At 45.0% G+C, this 19,658-nt stretch overlaps 1 pseudogene; it reads left to right on the top strand.

Annotated features, from left to right (window-relative positions):
* The first annotated feature begins 501 nt into the window (after positions 1 to 501).
* Positions 502 to 5,939, top strand: LOC120882509 (annotated as a pseudogene).
* Positions 5,940 to 19,658: the final 13,719 nt, after the last annotated feature.

The raw sequence follows: 19,658 nt of genomic DNA, 5'->3' as shown, positions 1-19,658 counted from the left end.
GCATGTATTTTTGTTCTCCCTTCAGAATACAATGATGGTGGTAGATCACCTCAAAGAAGAAAAAAAAGTTGGAGTTCTTTCCCAGGTAGTTCTGGCAAGAGGAACCCTCATTATGAATATGATGGATGTGAGCCTCAGCCTTCACACCTCCAGAAGGATTACATAAAAGTGGTGATGAGGGATGTCCACATGGACCCCAAAGCGAGAGTAAGTGTTCAGGGCTTGCACCAGCCCATGTGGCTGTGTGGCTTTTTCTTTTTTTTCTCTCTCACTGCAAAACTGAAGCATGCTAGAAGAATGGTTGAGCATTCCTAATTGTACTGCTTGTGTCAAAAGGATGAGGGTGTATAGAAGACTTTCTTAGCACTTATGGTCACTCACCCTCCGTCTCTCCATGTTAGCTCCCCCTATTCCATCCAAGGCACCAAGAGGAGAGTGCGGTCGCAGAAAGGACATATCCATATTATCAGTTGTAAATATAGAAAGCTTCTGGAGACAGAAATGAGGAGGAATGCACAAGATGGAAACTCAAGGAGCTTGTTCAAGGTCACAGTGAGTGTCTTAGCAAGGTCTACATTGAATAAATAAGGCATCCTGGAATCTTGTAAAAGGAAGACCACAATAAATACCTGATGTCAATTAATTTGGAGGAGAGCATTCATTTTCTTTGTTTTAAATTGAAGTATAGGTGATTTACAATATTGTGTTAAGTTCAGGTGTACAATATAGTGATTTGGTGTTTTGTTTGTTTGAGTTGTTTTCTTTGGTTATTGTTGTGGGTTGCAGATTATATTCCATTATAGGTTATTAGAAGACTGGCTCTAATTCCCTGTGCTATACAGTAAGTAAATCATTGTTTCTTATCTATTTTAAGTAGAGTAGTTTATATTAGTTAATCCCATATTTCTAAAATATCCCTCCCCTGCTCCTTGAGGAGAGCTTTCAAACAGAGCAAAAGACTCTAGGAAATCCATATTGGGTCAAACTTAACAAATCATGCCAGTGGTCCCTTCTTTAGAGACCAAGCTCTGTAGAAGGTTGGAAAAGAACATTGTACTGGGTGTGTGCTCCAGCTTTAATTCCAAGTTGTTAATTAATTCCTCTCTCCACCCCCTTCTTGTCACCCTCAGATTCCCTGTGGGGGAAAGTATGACAAGATATGGCTAATGAACTCAATTCAGAGCTAGAGCTATTGCAGTATCTCCTTCACTCCAGTGGATGTAAGAGAGGATGCTGAAACCAGATAAGTGGGCTCAGGGAAGTGTGTGCCAGGTGGGGGGGGGGCGGGGTGCGTGGAGGGAGCTGGCTGGCTGAAAGGCTTTGTGCTCTGAATTTATCACTGTCTCCATCTCCTGCAGTTTCACTACGGGAAGAACTGGGCTCGGTTCTTTGTACCGAAAGCTAGCACTGCCTTTGCCTTGAAGGATGTTAGTTGCAAGATTTGAGATGAGGACTATAGGGTGTGCGTCCAGGGCATTGCCTATGACACATCCTGGGACAGCAGGACAGGCCAGGGGCTAGTCATCTTCTTTGGACCTAGAGTTGCTGGTGCTTACCCTAGCTCTTCTTCCTGCAGATCCCTGTCTTTGTCAACCCCTCCGTGATTTCCTGCTCTATGCAGAATAAGTTGAGACCAAAAGAAATGGAGCAGCTAAAGGTAATGCCAACTCAAGGCATGCTGTGTGCCAACACTCAGACCCACCTCTTCTTTCTCCAGCCCCCCATCCCTCTCACCCCTGATTTCCCTGGCACCAACACAGCCTCAGAGCAGCTGTCTCCTTCTCCCCCACCCCCTCTCAATCTCTCTGCATCTGACCTTTAACAAATGATTTGATGTCTCCCAGCAATCTCTCGACCTCCAGAGCCCCCGCTATGACCCAGTAATGGCTGACAGCAGTAATTTGAGGGCAGGTGAGTGCAAAGGGGTCTTCCTGGAGGGAGACTTAGGGATGGTAATGTGGTGAGGGGCTGATTATGGACCCGGACACCACTCGGTATTCTGATTCCCTCCCTTCTCCTTCTTGAACCCTGGGTGGGCCATGATATTGAAATAATTTTGAATTGAAGAAACTGCATGGCTGCCACCCTACAGGTTATCACGAAGAACTGCCCTGGTGAGGCTGAAGTGCTGGTATCATGGTAGAGGGTGGAGAGATGGGCTGGAGGGGAGGTCTATCTCCAAGTTCCTGGAGTATTTTTTGGGCTCCAAAATCACTGCAGATGGTGACTGCAGCCATGAAATAAAAGACGCTTACTCCTTGGAAGAAAAGTTATGACCAACCTAGATAGTATATTCAAAAGCAGAGACATTACTTTGTTGACTAAGGTCCATCTAGTCAAGGCTATGGCTTTTCCAGTGGTCATGTATGGATGTGAGAGTTGAACTGTGAAGAAGGCTGAGCGCCGAAGAATTGATGCGTTTGAACTGTGGTGTTGGAGAAGACTCTTGAGAGTCCCTTGGACTGCAAGGAGATCCAACCAGTCCATTCTGAAGGAGATCAGCCCTGGGATTTCTTTGGAAGGAATGATGCTAAAGCTGAAGCTCCAGTACTTTGGCCACCTCATGCGAAGAGTTGACTCATTGGAAAAAGACTCTGATGCTGGGAGGGATTGGGGGCAGGAGGAGAAGGGGACGACGGAGGATGAGATGGCTGGATGGCATCACGGACTAGATGGACGTGAGTCTGAGTGAACTCTGGGAGATGGTGATGGACAGGGAGGCCTGGTGTGCTGTGATTCATGGGATCGCAAGGAGTCGGACACGACTGAGCGACTGAACTGAACTGAACCTTCACTCGAACTCTTCTCCCAAAGCTGTTGTCCTTGAACCTGAGTGGCAACTGACCGTACCGACTGGACGGCCTGTCTGACATTGTGCACATGGTCCCCACAGTCAAGATCCTGGACCTCTCCAAAAAAGAGGTGTGAAGAGGGAGCTGGATCAAAGTTGGAATGAGAGTAGGGGGGTTGGTTGTGGTCATCAGAGTGATGACAGGAGGCAGATGAGGGCACCTGAGGGGTGAGGGGTGGAGGCTGGGCTGCAGGGGCCTGGTTGTTTCTCTTGCCCGGGGATTCCTTTTCCAGCTTCCTCTCCATATTTCTCAGCTGAACTCTATGTGGGAGTTGAACAAGATGAAGGGGCTGAAGCTTGAAGAGCTGTGGCTGCAAGGGAACCCACTGTGTGACAGCTTTCCAGACCAGTCCACCTACTTAAGGTTTGTGCGAGACCATCCTGTCACCCTTCTTGGTGACCTTCACCCATGGGGGCCTAAACTATCTCTGACAGTACCTCTTTGCCAAAGGTGGCAGCCCCGGTCTCCTGGGAGGATCATAGGCTCTGCCTTCTCTTTTCTGTCTCCCTCACCTGTGAGGAATTTCCTTCCTTTGACCTGCTCACCTTGTCAGTTCTCTGAAGTCTGCTTCCAGTTCTCTGCTCCCAGCGTTCTCCACCAGGGCCTCCCAAGAGTGTGGTCCAGGAGTCAGGGCTCCTCCCCCTTACCAAGACAATGAGGGACCAGCCTTGACGTTGACACTGGGCCTTGGACTGAAGGGTCCTCCAATTCCGGGCCTCATTGCTAAGACCAGCCTTCCTCCTCCATACAGAGACGGGGCTTTCCTCCTCTGCTCAGTGAGGGTCCTTCTCCCCCTTCCTCCAAAAGGATCCCCCTCCCCTTCCATGTTGACATGGGTGCTTTCTTGCCCAGTGCTGGGGGCTGAGACTCTGGGTGGCTGCTGTCACGACATCCGTTCCCCTGGCCCAAAGCCAGGGGCTGGATCCTTCTTAGGAAAAAGCAGGGTTCCTTGAGTCAAGGGGCCAGAAGTTGGCCACTGCCAGTGTGCAGAGAGCTTCCTGAGGCAGGAGAGGAAGGCAGGGGGCCGAGGTGTTAGAGGAGACTGCAGGACAGGCCTCCTGGGGGACACCGCCTCTCCCTCCCTGTACACGTCACATCCTGCCTGTCCTCCAGAGGAACCCCAGGTAGCCTGAGACACGTGTGATTCCTCAGAGAAAGATCCAACTCAGACAGGCGCAGGGGCCATTGGGATAGAAAGGGGTGAGACCGGCAGCCCCACACTGAGCTGGGACCCAGCCCTTTACTCCTTCTGGGGAAGATCTACCCCCATGGCTACTCCGTTTCCCATGCCCAGGTCTACTGAGCTCACACAGGTGTCAAAGCTTCAAGAAGCATCCAGTGGCCCCCAGCCCAGCATGCGCATAGTTGCCATTCCTACCTGGGTGCCTGGGCTGTTCCGGGGCAGGGGAAGGGGAGGGCTGCAGCAGGGGCACTGCTTCCTCTTTCTTCTGTCTTCTCCCCTGACCCCCAGCACAGTAGAGCTTCCTTCCCTTCCCTTTGCTCTCTCTCTCCCTTGTCTCTGCATCCCTATGTGTCTCTCGTCTCTCATCTCCTCCCTCCACTCTCTTCCTGTCTTCATCCGCCTCCGTCCCTCCTGAGCCCCACCTCACTCACCTCCCTGGTGGACATATGGTTCCTGACAGTGAGCACCTGATTCCTTCTTGGTGCAGGGGGAGGGCAGGAAGCCACAGACACGGAAGAGGATGAGGGGCGGTTGAGTGCCTCAGCTCTTCTCTACCAGGAAACAATGCCCTGCTGCTCTGTCAGTGGGGGAGTTCAAGGCAGGTTATTGTGTGTAGCTCCCCCCCGATGCCCCACTGCTCCCTCGCCTGATCAGGCTCCCCACACCAGAGCCCTTCCTTCCAGCGTCCCTCCCCTCCCCTTCCCTCCAGCCCTCAGTTTTCCCACAGACAACCCAGGTCTGAACTGCATCCATGTCTGCCCTGCCCACCCTGGGCATTAGGGACACAGACTGTGGAGTTTCATGGCTCCCATCCCAGATCCTTACACTGAGAACTTGGGCTGATACTTAACCTCACAGTTTCCCATATACCTACATCTTGGGCAGCCGAGAAAAATGCATCCCATGAACTTGTGAAGTGGTTGTCATGGGGACATGTCACTGGGAGCAGACAGCTCCTACAGTTGCCCTCCCCATTCTCCAAACCCAGGCTCCCCGCGTGAACAGCTGGCCCCTCAGCATGAGTGTCAAGTCAGACCCTGACTGGGGACCACCATGGGAACCTATAAACATGTCAGGCCCTAAGGGGTACTGCTGTTTGTTGTTGAAGAGGAAGGAGGGTCTCAGGGCTTCACCAGACCTTCATCACTATCCCTGCCAGCTCTTCCAGGTGAGAGCCGTGTTGTGGGTGGGACGACTCATCCAGCATGTTTTCAGGGCCCTGGACATCTGGTGGTGCACATCTTACATTTACTCGGTATTGTCGAAAGCCAGCAGAGAGGTCCAAGTAGCAGTTTAGCCTAGTGGTTAGGAAGAGCATGAGCTCTGGAATTGGCACATGGGTTCTCTCTTTGACCGAATGCTCGCTCGCTGTGTGACTTTGGTCAAGTCATATGACGTCTCTGTGACTCAGTGTCTTCTTCTAAAAATGGGGATCAGATTGCACACTCCTGAACTGTAGTGAACTGGGCTGCTGTTCAGGGTAACTGTGACGTTGTCTCTGGGTTGGGGATCAACCTGTATATTGAGTGAAACTCTTAGAAAATCACTCGGAAGGTGGGCTTTGTGCGAGGGGCAGAGGTACGAGTCAAGGAGCCTGGGGACAGACCCAGGAGGGGGAGGAAAGGAGCCTGGCAGTTGAGTGGCAGTGGGAACAGGATCGTTGTTAGGGGTGCGGGGCAGTCCATCTGTCTAGTTGTCTGAGTGCCCATTTTTCCTCCAGTCTATGCATCGTGGATGACGAGCTGTTTGTGAGGGACAGCCACAGTGAGACTCAGCATGCAATATTCTTCCCAGTGCCTACACTCACCTCCAGTTCCACGCACACCCTCTCCCAGGAGCAGCTGGATATGGTGCAGGCTTTCGCTACCCAGTCTGAGATGAAACTTGTGTGCTCTCAGAAGTGAGTGCTGTGTATGCATGGGAATGGGGTTGGGCTGAAACAGCAGGGGAGTGAATCATGTACACTCACAAGCAATTTGGAAAAAAAACCTTTATGAATATTTTGCTTCCAAAAAAAGTGAGCCCATGGAAAAAGTAATATGCTATTATATGTTTAAAGGGTTTTTACAATAGTATAATGCTAAATTACATTATCTTGTATAGGGAAAAATCTAAGAAAATTCACACACACAACAAAATAAATAAATAAATAAATAACAAGACACCTCACTAAAACTAATAACTAAGTTCACCAAGGTTTCAGGATACAAGACCAATATACAAAACTCATTTGTAGGAGGGCAGTCATAAGATGGTGGAGGAATAGGATGGGGACACCACTTTCTCCCCCACAAATTCATCAAAAGATCATTTGAATGCCGAGCAACTTCCACAAAACAACTTTTGAACGCTGGTGGAGAACACCACACACCCGGAAAGGCAGCCCATTCTCTTCCAAAGGAGGTAGGACAAAATATAAAAGACAAAAAGAAAGACGAAAAAGTTAGGGATGGAGACCCGTCCTGGGGAGGGAGTCGTGAAGGAGAAGTTTCCAAACAGTAGGAAACCCTCTCATAGGCGGGTCTGTGAGGAGTTTTGGAATCTCAGAGGGCAACATAGACCGGGAAAAAAAAACAACACATACACACACAGAGAATACGCGCTTAACCACAACTGCCAGTGGAGAAGTAGCCCAGACACTCAAGTTCACCACCAGCGAGCGGGGGGCTGGACAGGGAGGCGTGGGCTGCATAATAGGTGCTTAGAGTAAGAACCTGGCCTGAATGCCCCGAGGACAATCTGAAGGAGCTAACATGAGATAGCAACCCAAACTGTGGGACTGTGGGATCGCCAGAGAGAAAAAAAAGAGAACTTTCCCGGTAAAGGCTCTAACACGCAGCCTGGCCTGCTCACAGAACAAAGGATTGAGCAAATACCAAAGGTGAGCTAGCTGGCTGTGTACAGGACCCTCCCTGCTGCCGGAGGCAGAGAGGTAGGCATGCTGTGACAGCCAGAACCAGAATGCAAGGGGCTGCTCCAACCTCGGCCCCAGAGACCAGCACCCTCCACCAAACTGTGAACAGGCTCCCAGCTGCTAACCACGTCTTCCTGGGACCCTGGATGGTTGATACCTGCCAGGAGGGTCACAGCCTGAGATCAGCTCCCCAGAGGAGACATGTGGCACACCTGAGACAGTGCTCTTGTGGCGCACCTGGAAAACAGAGTGGCCAGGACCAGGGAGGTAATTCATCGGCCCACCTGGGAAAAATGCGTTCTCCAAACACCTGGTCACCTGAGCTACTCAGACCTGGGAAGGGCACAGAATGAACGGCCAACCGTGTCTGTGCCCTTGCAGATCACCGAGAACCAGGGCAGCTTAGACTGGGGAAGTGCATGAAATGCAGGGTCAGCTTTGGACAGTGCCCCTGCAGAGCACCCTGGGGCCTGAGCAGTGTAGACCCAGGAAGCACACACCACCTTGAGCTGGGGTAAACCCAGTGTGGTCCATATGCTGTGAGCACTTTCCACACATGCCAGAGATATTTATTTGCAGGGTCCTTCCCTCCCCACAACACACCTGAACAAGTGAGCCTAAATAACTGACCACTTTTGCCGCCTTGTGTCAGGGCTGAAATTAGACATGGAAGAGACATGCAAACAGAGGAACCAAAATAAGCAAAGAGGAGGTAACCACTCTGGAAGTGACAGGTGCAACAGATTAAAACCCTGTAGTTAACATTGACTAAGCATTGGAGGGGGCCAATAGATCTTGAGAACAAGTACAAGCTGGAACAAATAACTATCTGAAACAGAACTGACCCCACACTGCCCACAACAGCTCCAGAGAAATTCCTAGATGTATTTTTACTATTTTCACTTTCAATTTTTTTTAAATTTAATTTCTTTATTGCTCCTTTAATTTTCATTTTTATAACCTACTGCTACTGCTACTGCTGCTAAGTCGCTTCAGTTGTGTCCGACTCTGTGCGACCCCAGAGACGGCATCCCAGCAGGCCCCCCCATCCCTGGGATTCTCCAGGCAAGAACACTGGAGTGGGTTGCCATTTCCTTCTCCAATGCATGACAGTTAAAAGTGAAAGTGAAGTCACTCAGTCGTGTCCGACTCTTTGCGACCCCATGGACTGCAGCCTATCAACCTCCTCCATCCATGGGATTTTCCAGGCAAGAGTGCTGGAGTGGGGTGCCATCACCTTCTCTGAATAACCTACTATTACTTTGCAAAAAAAAGACCCTATTTCTAAAGCAAATGTCATAAATATATTTTTTATAATTTTTGTGATCATTGTTTTGTATTTTTAATATTGTTCTTTTTTTATTTTTGAGAGTCTTACCTCAACTCTAGATGTTTGGTATCTGTTATCAATTTTGTACCTTTAAGAATCTAATCTTCAGTATCCATTTTCACTTAGAGGTGAGATTACTGGCATGATTGCTCTTTCCCCTTTTGACTCTCCCACTTCTCCCCCAGGTCACCTCTATCTCCTCCCTCCTCCTTCTCTTCTCTACTGAATCTCTCTGGGTGTTCCAGGCTGTTTAAAATACTTAGGGAACTGGCTACATTGGTCTCTCCCCTTTGGATGCCTCCCTCTTCTCTTCCTGGTCACCTCTATCTCCCTCTTCCCTCTTCTCTTCTCTGTGTAATTCTGTGAATCTCTCTGGGTGTTCCTGACTGTGGAGAGCACTTAGGGAATTGATTACTGGCTAGACTGCTCTCTCCTCCTTTGACTCCTCCTCTTCTCCTCCTGGTCACTTCTGTCTCCCACCTCCCTCTTTTCTTCTCCATGTAACTCTGTGAACCTCTCTGGGTGTCCCTTGCTGTGGAGAATTGTTTCACCATTAACCTAGATGTTTATCATCTGTGCTGTATGGATGGAGAAGTCTTGAGGCTACTAGAAGAATAAGTGAAAGCCAGAGGCAGGAGGCTTAAATCCAAAACTTGAGAACATCAGATAACTCCTGATTCCAGGGAACACTAATAGACAAGAGCTCACCCAAAAGCCTCCATACCTACACTTGAAACCAAGCTTCACCCAAGAGCCAACAAGTTCTAAGCAAGACATACCATGCGAAGTCTCCAGCAAAGCAGGAACACAGCCCTAAGCATTAAAAGACAGGCTGCCCAAAGCCATGTCAAGCCCATAGACACATCAAAACTCACTACTGGACACTTCATTGCACTCCAGAGAGAAGAAATCCAGCTCCACCCACCAGAACACAGGTGCAGGCTCCCTTAACCAAGAAATCTTGACAAGCCACTAGACCAACTCCATCGACAGGGAGCAGGCTCCATATTAAAGAGGAATTGCAACCTTCCAGCCTACAGAAAGGGCATCCCAAACACAGCAACCCAGACAAAATGAAAAGGCAGAGAAATATTCAGCAGGTAAAGGAACATGACAAATGCCCACCAAACCAAAGAAAAGAGGAGGAGATACCTTTCAAAACTGAACCAGGAAGAAAAAGAAAATCTGAACAGACCCATCATAAGCAAGAAACCAAAACTATAATAAAAAATCTTCCAACAAAGAAAAGCCCAGGATCAGACAGCTTCAAAGATGAACTGCACCAAAAATTTACAGAAGAGCTAACACCTATCCTACTCAAATCTTTCCAGAAAATTGCAGAGGAAGGTAAATTTCCAAACTCATTCTATGAGGCCGCCATCTCCATAATACCAAAACTAGACAAAGATGCAAAAAAAAAAAAAAAAAACCTACAGGCCAATATCACTGATGAACATAGATGCAAAAATCCTCAACAAAATTCTAGCAGACAGAATCCAACAACATATTAAAAAGATCACACATCATGACCAAGTGGGCTTTATCCTAGGGATACACGGATTATTCAATATTCACAAATTAATCAGTGTGATACACCACATTAACAAATTGAAGGATAAAAACCATATGATTATCTCAACAGATGCAGAGAAAGCCTTTGACACAATTCAACGCCCATTTATGATAAAAACTTTTCAGAAAGCAGGCATTAAAGGATCATACCTCGACATAATAAAAGCCATATATGATAAACCCAAAGTAAACATTATCCTCAATGGCAAAAAAAGTTGAAAGCATTTCCCCTAAAGTCAGGAACAAGACAAGGGTGCCCATTCTTACCATGACTATTTAACATAGTTTTGGAAGTTTTAGCCTCAGAAAGCAGAGGGGGAAAAAAAAAAGAAATAAAACAGTCCAGACTGGAAAAGAAGAGGTAAAACTCTCACTGTTACCAGATGATGTAATCCTCTACATAGAAAACCATAAAGACACCACCAGAAAATAACTAGAGGTAATCAACGAATATAGTAAAGTTGCAGAATATAAAGCCTTTGACTGTGGATCACAACAAACTGTGGAAAATTCTTAAAGAGATGGTAATACTAGACCACCTAACCTGCCTCCTGAGAAATCTGTATGCAAGTTAAGAAACAACAGTTAGAACTGGACATAGAACAACAGACTGGTTCCAAATCAGGAAAGGAGTACATCAAGGTTGTATATTGTCACCCTGCTTATTTAAATTATATGCAGAGTACATCATAAGAAATGCTGGACTGAAGCACAAGCTGCAATCAAGATTGTTGGGAGAAATATCCATAAACTCAGATAGGCAGATGACACCCCACTTATGGCAGAAAGTGAAGAAGAACTAAAGAGTCTCTTGATCAAAGTGAAAGAGGAGAGTGAAAAAGTTGGCTTAAAATTCAACATTCAGAAAACGAAGATCATGGCATCCGGTCCCAACAGTTCAAGGCAAATAGATGGGGAAAGAATGGAAACAGTGACAGACTTTATTTTGGGGGGCTCCAAAATCACTACAGATGGTGACTGCAGCCATGAAATTAAAAGACGCTTACCCCTTGGAAGAAAAGTTATGGCCAGAGACATTATCTTGTCAACAAAGGCCCCTCTAGTCAAAACTATGGTTTTTCCAGTAGTCAAGCATGGATGTGAGAGTTGGAATATGAAGAAAGTTGAGTGACTAAGAACTGATCCTTTTCAACTGTGGTGTTGGAGAAGACTCTCGAGAGTCCCTTCGATAGCAAGGAAATCCAACCAGTCCATCCTAAAGGAAATCAGTCCTAAATATTCATTGGAAGGACTGATGCTGAAGCTGAAACTCCAATACTTTGGCCACCTCATGCGAGGATCTGACTCATTTGAAAAGACCCTGATGCTGAAGGCATGCTGAAGGCATGCTGAAGGCAGGAGGAGAAGGGGATGACAGAGGATGAGATTTTTGAATGGCATGACCAACTCAATGTACATGAGTTTGAGTAAGCTCCACGAGTTGGTGATGGACAGAGAAGCCTGGAGTGCTTCAGTCCATGGGGTCGCAAAGAGTGAGACATGACTGAGTGACTGAAGTGAACTGAATACCACCCACAGCAATCTAGATTCAATGCAGTCCCTATCAGAATCCTTCTTTGCGAAAATCAACAAGGTTATCCTAACCTTTGTAGGGGAAGTGTGCCAAGACAGTCTTGAAAGAAAAGAACAGAGTTAGAGAACACACATTTCCCAATTTCAAAACTTGTTACAAAGCCACAATAATCAAGACTAGGTGGTACTGGCATGTGGATACTATAAGAATCAGTGGAATATAACTGAGAGTCCACAAATAAGCCCTCACATTAATAGTTACCTGATTATCACCAGAACAGAGAGCTGAAAAAAATCTATTGGGGAAATAATAGTCCTTTCAACAAATGGTGCTGAGGCAAGTGCATATCCACAAGCAAACCAATGAATTTTGATGCCTGACTCACACACCACATATAAACATAGATTGAAAATGGATCAGAGATATGAAAGTAAGACATTAAGACTGTGGGCAAGAATCTCTTAGAAGAAATGGAGTAGCCCTCATAGTCAACAAGAGTCCAAAATGCAGTACTTGGGTGCAATCTCAAATATGACAATATGATCTCGGTTCATTTCCAAGGGAAACCATTCAACATCACAGTAATCCAAGTCTACTCCTCAGCCACTAATGATGAAGATGAAGTTGAACAGTTCTATTAAGACCTACGAGACCTTCTAGAACTAACACCAAAAACAAACAAACAAAGATATCCTTTTCATCACAGGGGACTGGAATGAAAATTGGGCAGTCAAGAGATACCTGGAGTAACAGCCAAGTTTGGCCTTGGAATACAAAACGAAGTAGGGCAAAGGCTAACACACTGGTCATAGCAAACATCTTCTGCCAACAACACAAGACACGACTCTACATGAACGTCACCAGATGGTCCACTGAAATCAGACTGATTATGTTCTTTGTGGCGAAAGATGGAGAAGCTCTATACAGTTGGCAAAAACAAGACCTGGAGCTGACTGTGGCTCAAATCATGAGCTCCTTATTGCCAAATTCAGACTTTAATTGAAGAAAGTAGGGAAAACCACTAGGCCATTCAGGTATGACCTAAATCAAAACTCTCATAATTATACCATGAAAGTGACAAAGAGATTCAAGAGATTAGATCTGATAGACACAGTGCCTGAAGAATTATGGACAGAGGTTCATAACATTGTACAGGTGGTGGTGACCAAAACCATCCCAAAGAAAAAGAAATGCAAGAAGGCAAAATGGTTGTCTGAGGAGGGCTTACAAATAGTTGAGAAAAGAAGAGAAGTGAAAGGCAAAGAAGAAAGGGAAAGATATACCCAGCTGAGTACAAAGTTCCAAAGAGAAGCAAGGAGAGATAAGCCTTCTTAAGTGAACAACGCAAAGAAATAGAGGAAAACAACAGAATGGGAAAGACTAGAGATCTCTTCAAGAAAATTAGAGAAATGCAAGGGAATATTTCATGCAAAGAGGGGTACAATAAAGGACAGAAATGGCAAGGACCTAACACAAGCAGAAGATACTAAGAAGAGGTGGCAAGAACATACGGAAGAACTGTATATTAAAAAAGGTCTTAGTGACCATGATAACCACGATGGTGTGATCACTCACCTAGAGCTAGACACCTTGGAGTGTGAAGTCAAGTGGGCCTTAGGAAGCGTTACTAGAAACAAAGCTAGTGGAGGTGATGGAATTCCAGCTGAGCTAATTCAAATCCTAAAAGATGATGCTGTTAATGTGCTGCACTCAATATGCCAGCAGATTTGGAAAACTCAGAAACTGCCACAGGACTGGAAAATGTCAGTTTTCATTCCAATCCCAAAGAAGGGCAATGCAAAAGAATGTTCAAACTACCGTACAACTGCACTCATTTCACATGCTAGCAAAGAAATACTCAAAATCCTTCAAACTAGGCTTAAACAAGTACATGAACTGAAAACTTCCATATGTACAAGCTGGATTTAGAAAAGCCAGAGGAACCAGAGATCAAATTACCAACATCCGTTGGATCATAGAAAAAAACAAGACAATTGCAGGAAATCATCTACTTCTGTTTCATGCGCTATGCTAAAGCCTTTGACTGTGTGGATCACAACAAACTGGAAAATTCTTAAAGAAATGGGAATACCAGACCACCTTGCCTACCTCCTGTGAAATGCTGGGTTGGATGAATCACAAGCTGGAAATCAACACTGCCCAGAGAAATATCAACAGCCTCAGGTATGCAGATGATATCACTCTAATGGCAGAAATTGAAGAGGAACTAAAGAGTCTCTTGATGCAGGTGAACGAGGAGAGTCAAAAAGCTTGCTTAAAACTCAACATTCAAAAAACTCAGATAATGGCATCCAGTCCCATCTCTTCATGGCAGAATGGAAACAGTGGGAGATTTCTTTTCTTGGTCTCAAAAATCAATGTGGATGGTGACTACAGCCATGACATTAAAAGACACTTGTCTCCTTGGAAGAAAAGTTATGACAAACCTAAACATTGTATTAAAAAGCAGAGACATCACTTTGCCAACAAAAGTTTGTATAGTCAAAGCTATAGTTTTGCCAGTAGTCATGTACAGATGTGAGAGTTGGAACACAAAGAAGGCTAAGCACCAAAGAATTGATGCTTTTGAACTATGGTGCTGGAGAAGACTCTTGAGAGTCCCTTGGACAGCAAGGAGATCAAACCAGTCAATGCTGAAGGAAATCATCCATGAATATTCACTGGAAGGACTGATGTTGAAGCTGAAGCTCCAATACTTTGGCCACCTGATGCAAAGAACTGACTTATTGGAAAAGACCCTGATGCTGGAAAAGATTGAGGACAGGAGGAGAATGGGGTGACAGAGGATGAGAGGGTTGGATGGCATCACTGACTCAATGGACATGAGTTTGAGCAAGCTCTGGGAGATAGAGAAGGACAGGGAAGCCTGGTGTGCTGCAGTCAATGGTGTCGCTGAGTCAGACACAAGGACTGAACAGCAACAACAGTAAAGACTATTAAAATCTGGAAAGGAAATACAGGTGTTAGTCTTCATGAATTAGGCAATCATTTCTTACATATGACAGCAAAAGCACAAGCAACCAAAGGAAGAAAGTAGATAAATTGTTGACTTCATCAGAATTAAAACGTTCTGGGCATCAGTGCACAGTATCAAAAAGGTGAAAGCCCACTAATAGAACGGGAGAAGATATTTGCAAATCACATATCTGGCAAGAATATATGAATATATGAAGAAGCTTTGCAATGCAACAATAAACAGGCAAAAAATCCATTTTTTTTAAATGAGGAAAGGATCTGAATTGACATTTCTCCAAAGATGATATATAAATGGCCAACAAAGAAATGGAAAACTTCTCAACATCATTAGTTATTAAGGAAATGCAAAGCGAAACCACAATGATTTGCCAGATCACACCCACTACGATGGCTTCATGAATGAAATGAATGGTAACAAGTGTTGGTGAGGATGAAGAGACATTCGAATTCTCATGTATTACTGGTGAGAATATAAAATGGAGCAGTGGTTTTGGAAAACGTTTTGTTACTTCCCCAAGATGTTAAACATGGACTTAGCATATGACCCAATAATCTTACTCCTAAGCATCTTACCAGGAGGAATGAAAACCTATGTTCACTCTAAAACTTGTTCAGGAACATTCATAGCAGCATTATTCATAACAGCCCCAAAGTGGAAACAACCCACTGCCCTTGAGTTGATGAATAGATGAGTAAATCTGGTACATCCATATAGTAGAATATTATTCAATCATAAAAAAGAATACATTTCTGATATATGTCATGATGTGGATGAACCTTGAAAGCATGATGCTAAGTGAAAGAAGCCAGTCACAAGAAGTCAGATCTTGTAGGAAATGTTCAGAATTGGCAAATCCCAGGGACCAAAAGCAGATTAGTGGTTGCCAGGGGAAGGGGGGAATAGAGAGTGATCACTAATGGTTAAGGAGTTTCTTATTTATTTACTTATTTATCTTTATTTTTGGCTGTGCTGGGTCTTCATTGCAGCTTGGGATTTTTTTTTTTTTTCTAGTCGTGGCAAGCAGGGGCTATTCTACAGTTGCGGTATACAGGCCTGTCATTTCAACGGCTTCTCTTGTGGAACACAGACTCTAGGGTGCGGGGGCCTCTTAGTTGTGGCTTCTGAGCTCTAGGACGCAGGCTCAGTAATTGTGGTGCATGGGCTTAGTTGGTCCTCAGCATGTGGGATCTTCCCGGATCAGGGATTGAACCCATGTCTACTTCATTGGCAGGCAAATTCTTTACCACTGAGCCATCAGGAAAGCCCCAGGAGTTTCTTTTTGAGGTGTTAAAATTATTTTGGAATTAGATAGTTGTGATAGGTACAGCATCTTGTGAATGTACTAAAAAGCACTGATTGGCATACTTTAAGATGATATGTGCATTATACCTCAATAGAAGATGGTTGGAAACTTGTGCTTTATATTTTTTCATTTGTTATTTTCTTGTTCTTTGGAAGGAATGATGCTAAAGCTGAAACTCCAGTACTTTGGACACCTCATGCGAAGAGTTGACTCATTGGAAAAGAGTCTGATGCTGGGAGGGATTGGGGCAGGAGGAGAAGGGGACGACAGAGGATGAGATGGCTGGATGGCATCACAGACTGGATGGACGTGAGTCTGAGTGAACTCTGGGAGATGGTGATGGACAGGGAGGCCTGGCGTGCTGCGATTCATGGGGTTGCAAAGAGTCGGACACGACTGAGCGACTGAACTGAACTGAACTGAACATCTTTCTTGATCAATATATATTGAATTCCCTTGTTCTTTTGCACAGCTCTATTTTTCCATTTTGAATTCTTGTGGGCATGAATGCTAGTGATCGGTGATTTGGTTTTCACTGGGTCTGTCATTGTCATTACACAGAGTGTTCACACTGGTCCATGTGTCCCAGCAAGCAAGTGGCATGTGTTTAGTGGTGGCACTGCAATGTCAGCGGGTCTGTACTGTGGTAGCAATGGAGAGCACCTGTTCTCCCACTGCAGGCGCCTTCAGGACAATGGCCGGAACTACCCTAGAGCTGGTCAAGTCTTCAGTATGCTCAAGGTGAGGTCTGGGAATCAAGTAGGTTATAGATGAACGTTTCTGGGCCTCTGGGGAGGCCAAGAAGGTGGAGGACAATGGCCTAGGAAGGGAAGTTGGGGAGCTGGCTCTTCTGACATCCCGATTCCTTCCCTCCAAACTGAGGGCAAGATCCCAGAGGAAGGCTTCAAAGAAATCCGCTGAAAGGAGCCCTTGAATGTCACGTTTTCTCTCTCTAGCCTCAGGCTGCACCCATGACTGCGGTTGGAGGCCTGGCCGACCTAGAAACCAACGTTTCCCTTGTAGACCCGGTCGCACAGCCCCCGGGAAGGCCAGTTCTGCGTCTTTTCCTCACTCATGACTGCTGTGTTTGTTTTCCTGATAAAGACTGATGTTGCACATTGTATGCTGTGTGTCCTGCTTTGCTCTTCCCTGCCCCAGTCGTGAGCTAGTGGGTCCAGGCCTGAATGGCCCTGCCCCCCTCCCCGAGGAGGAGACACTGTCTAACCTAAACAAGTGGGGTTTATGTACACTTTTTTACCTACTTATAGAACGTGGAGATTCTGCACAAAAATGGGATAACAGTGGGCTTCTATAGTACCTGCATCATAACTTGTTTATATCCTAGCTCATTACTAGATGGGTTTACATGTATCAGGTATCAAGTTGTCTGTCTTCTCTAAATCACCTCAGCTACATTCAGTAAAACACCTAAAACCATTTCCCACTGAATCAGGTTTATTCATGTATAAAATCAAGTGTCTTCATTTACTGTCAGTGACTCTTTTAACCAAATGTACCAAATGTAGTTCAGGAACTCTGGAGAATTGCTGGGCATGAGTACTCTACATTGTGGTACCCTCGGAGCAAGTGAAACTGGACAAAGTAGCAAGGAAAGAAAGAAGACAAATCTATTTTGAGGAGAGAAAGATAAAATGGAGACTGAAAGTACATCCTTGAATGAAATTTCTCTGCACATTCCCTTTTCATTCTTAAGGGAGAAGAGTAGAAGAATGTGAGTACATCTCTTTTCTTTAACACACACCAAAATCACAACTGGTGGACTAGCATTGAGAAATAAAAGCTGGGACCCACCAAAAAAGATACCCTACCTCCCACAAGAAGGTAGGAGGGGCACAATCTTGATAAAATCAAATCTGATACACTCTGAGTGAGCAACCCATAAGCTGCAAAGAATTATACCACAGAAGTTCCATGTCCTACTCTCTACCATCTTGATCTGCTTTTGTACCATGAGGCTTTGATCCAGCAGTTGTAATATAAATAGATTGTGTTAGGTTGCTTGTCTTTTAATTTCAAATGCATTTCCAATACCTTGCATTTGTGCTCTCCTCTTCTCACAGTTGCTGGTTTTGATATCATAGTTGTTTGCTGATTGTTTCCCATCTTTACTATGTTTGCCTTTACCAGTGAGATTTTTCCATTTGTGATTTTATTGTTTCTAGATGTGGCAGTTTTTTCTTATTTTCTGCCTAGAGAAATTCCTTTACATTTGTTACAGAACTGGTCTGGTGGTGCTGAATTATGTTAGCTTTTGCTTGTCTGTAAAGCTTTTTCTCTTTCTAATCTAAAAGAGAGCCTTGCTAGGTAGAGTATTCTTGGTTGTAGGTTCTTCCCTTTCATCACTTAAAATACATTTTGCTACTCCCTTCTGGCTTGCAGAATTTCTCCTGCGAAATCAGCTGATAACCGTATGGGGATACCCTGGTATGTTATTTGCTGGTTTTTCTTTGTTGCTTTTAATAGTTTTTCTTTATCTTTAATTTTTGTCAATTTGATTATTATTTGTCTATGCATCTTCCTCCTTGGGTTTATCCTGCCTGCTACTCTCTGCTACAAAAGCGGTGGGTCAGGCATGAGCCGGTACTGCCATCTCTGACTCCGGAGGTGGGCGTAGACTACCGCATCTGTCAAGGGTCCTTTGAGTGGATGCAGATCACTGCCCCAGATTTTTCTGGAATATGTGAGGCATGCCAATGCCAAGGATGTCATGACTCAATTCTAACCACTGCCCCTCCTTCCCTGGGAACATGCTGAGGGTTCTGAGACCTAGCACCAACCACTATCCCCAACACCCTGGGTGTGTGTGTGTGACCTGCCGTCACTGCCAAGGGTCCTGCAACCTGGAGCCTACCACTGCTCCTGCCTTCCTGGGCATGTGCATGCAGGCTGTGCACCTGCACATCCCCTATCAAAGGGATAATGTCCAGCACACAATGAGGAAAGCGATGACAAGCATCCAAACCAAAAACAGCCCTCACACCAATAAATTATTAAACCCACACAAGCAATGCAAGGACAATTCTGCATATAACTAGCCCTCCAAGAATACAGTAGATATTTGTTTCTCCTAACCTCAGATGAGGAGAATCATGAGCCAAATAAAGAAACAGAGGAATCAGTCTTAGTTAAAAGACCAAGAGAATTCCCCTGAAAGAGCAAACAATGAAACAGACCTTTCAGTGTAACAGACACTGAGTTCAGAAAGCAGATGATGAAAATATTAAAGGAACTAAGAAAGGCTATTACCAGAAGTGCCCATCACTGTAAAAATGAATTAGAAACTATAAGGAGGAGCCAATAAAAATTAAAAACTTCACTTGCCAAGACAAAAGCTGAGCTCAAGGCAATGAATAGCAGAATGAATAATACAGAAGAGAGAATAAGTGAACTGGAAGATATAATAATGGAAACTAGTCAATCAAGAGAGCAGAGAGAAAGCCAGATTTTATTAAAAATGAAAATAATGTAATAGACCTATGGGATAATATAAAGCAGGCTAATCTAAGCATAACAGGAATTCCAGAAGGAGAAGGGAAAGGGATTGAAAATGTATTTGAAAAAATTATGGCTGAAAACTCCCCACACCTAAAGATGGAAACAGATATCAAGATATAGGAGTACAGAGGATCCCAAACAAGAGGAATTCAAGCAGACTTACACTCAAACATATAATTTTTTTTAAATGGCAAAAGTTTTAAAGATAAAGTCAAGATTCTAAAGGCAGCAAGAGAAAAATAAAATGTTATTTACAAGGGAACCCCCATAAGTCTATCAGTTAATTTTTCTACAGAAACACTGCAGGCCAGATGGGAAATGTCTACTAACAAATGCACATTTCTCTATTGGGTTTATTCCCATGGACAGAAGAACCTGACAGGCTACAGGCCATTGGGAGCCAAGAAAAAAAGAGTCAGACACAACTGAGAAGCTGGGCCCGGGGACGTGGCATAC

Source organism: Oryx dammah, unplaced genomic scaffold (assembly GCF_014754425.2).
Source record: "Oryx dammah isolate SB20612 unplaced genomic scaffold, SCBI_Odam_1.1 HiC_scaffold_23, whole genome shotgun sequence".
NCBI classification, from domain to species: Eukaryota; Metazoa; Chordata; class Mammalia; order Artiodactyla; family Bovidae; genus Oryx; species Oryx dammah.
This window is presented reverse-complemented; position numbering and strand designations above follow the sequence as displayed.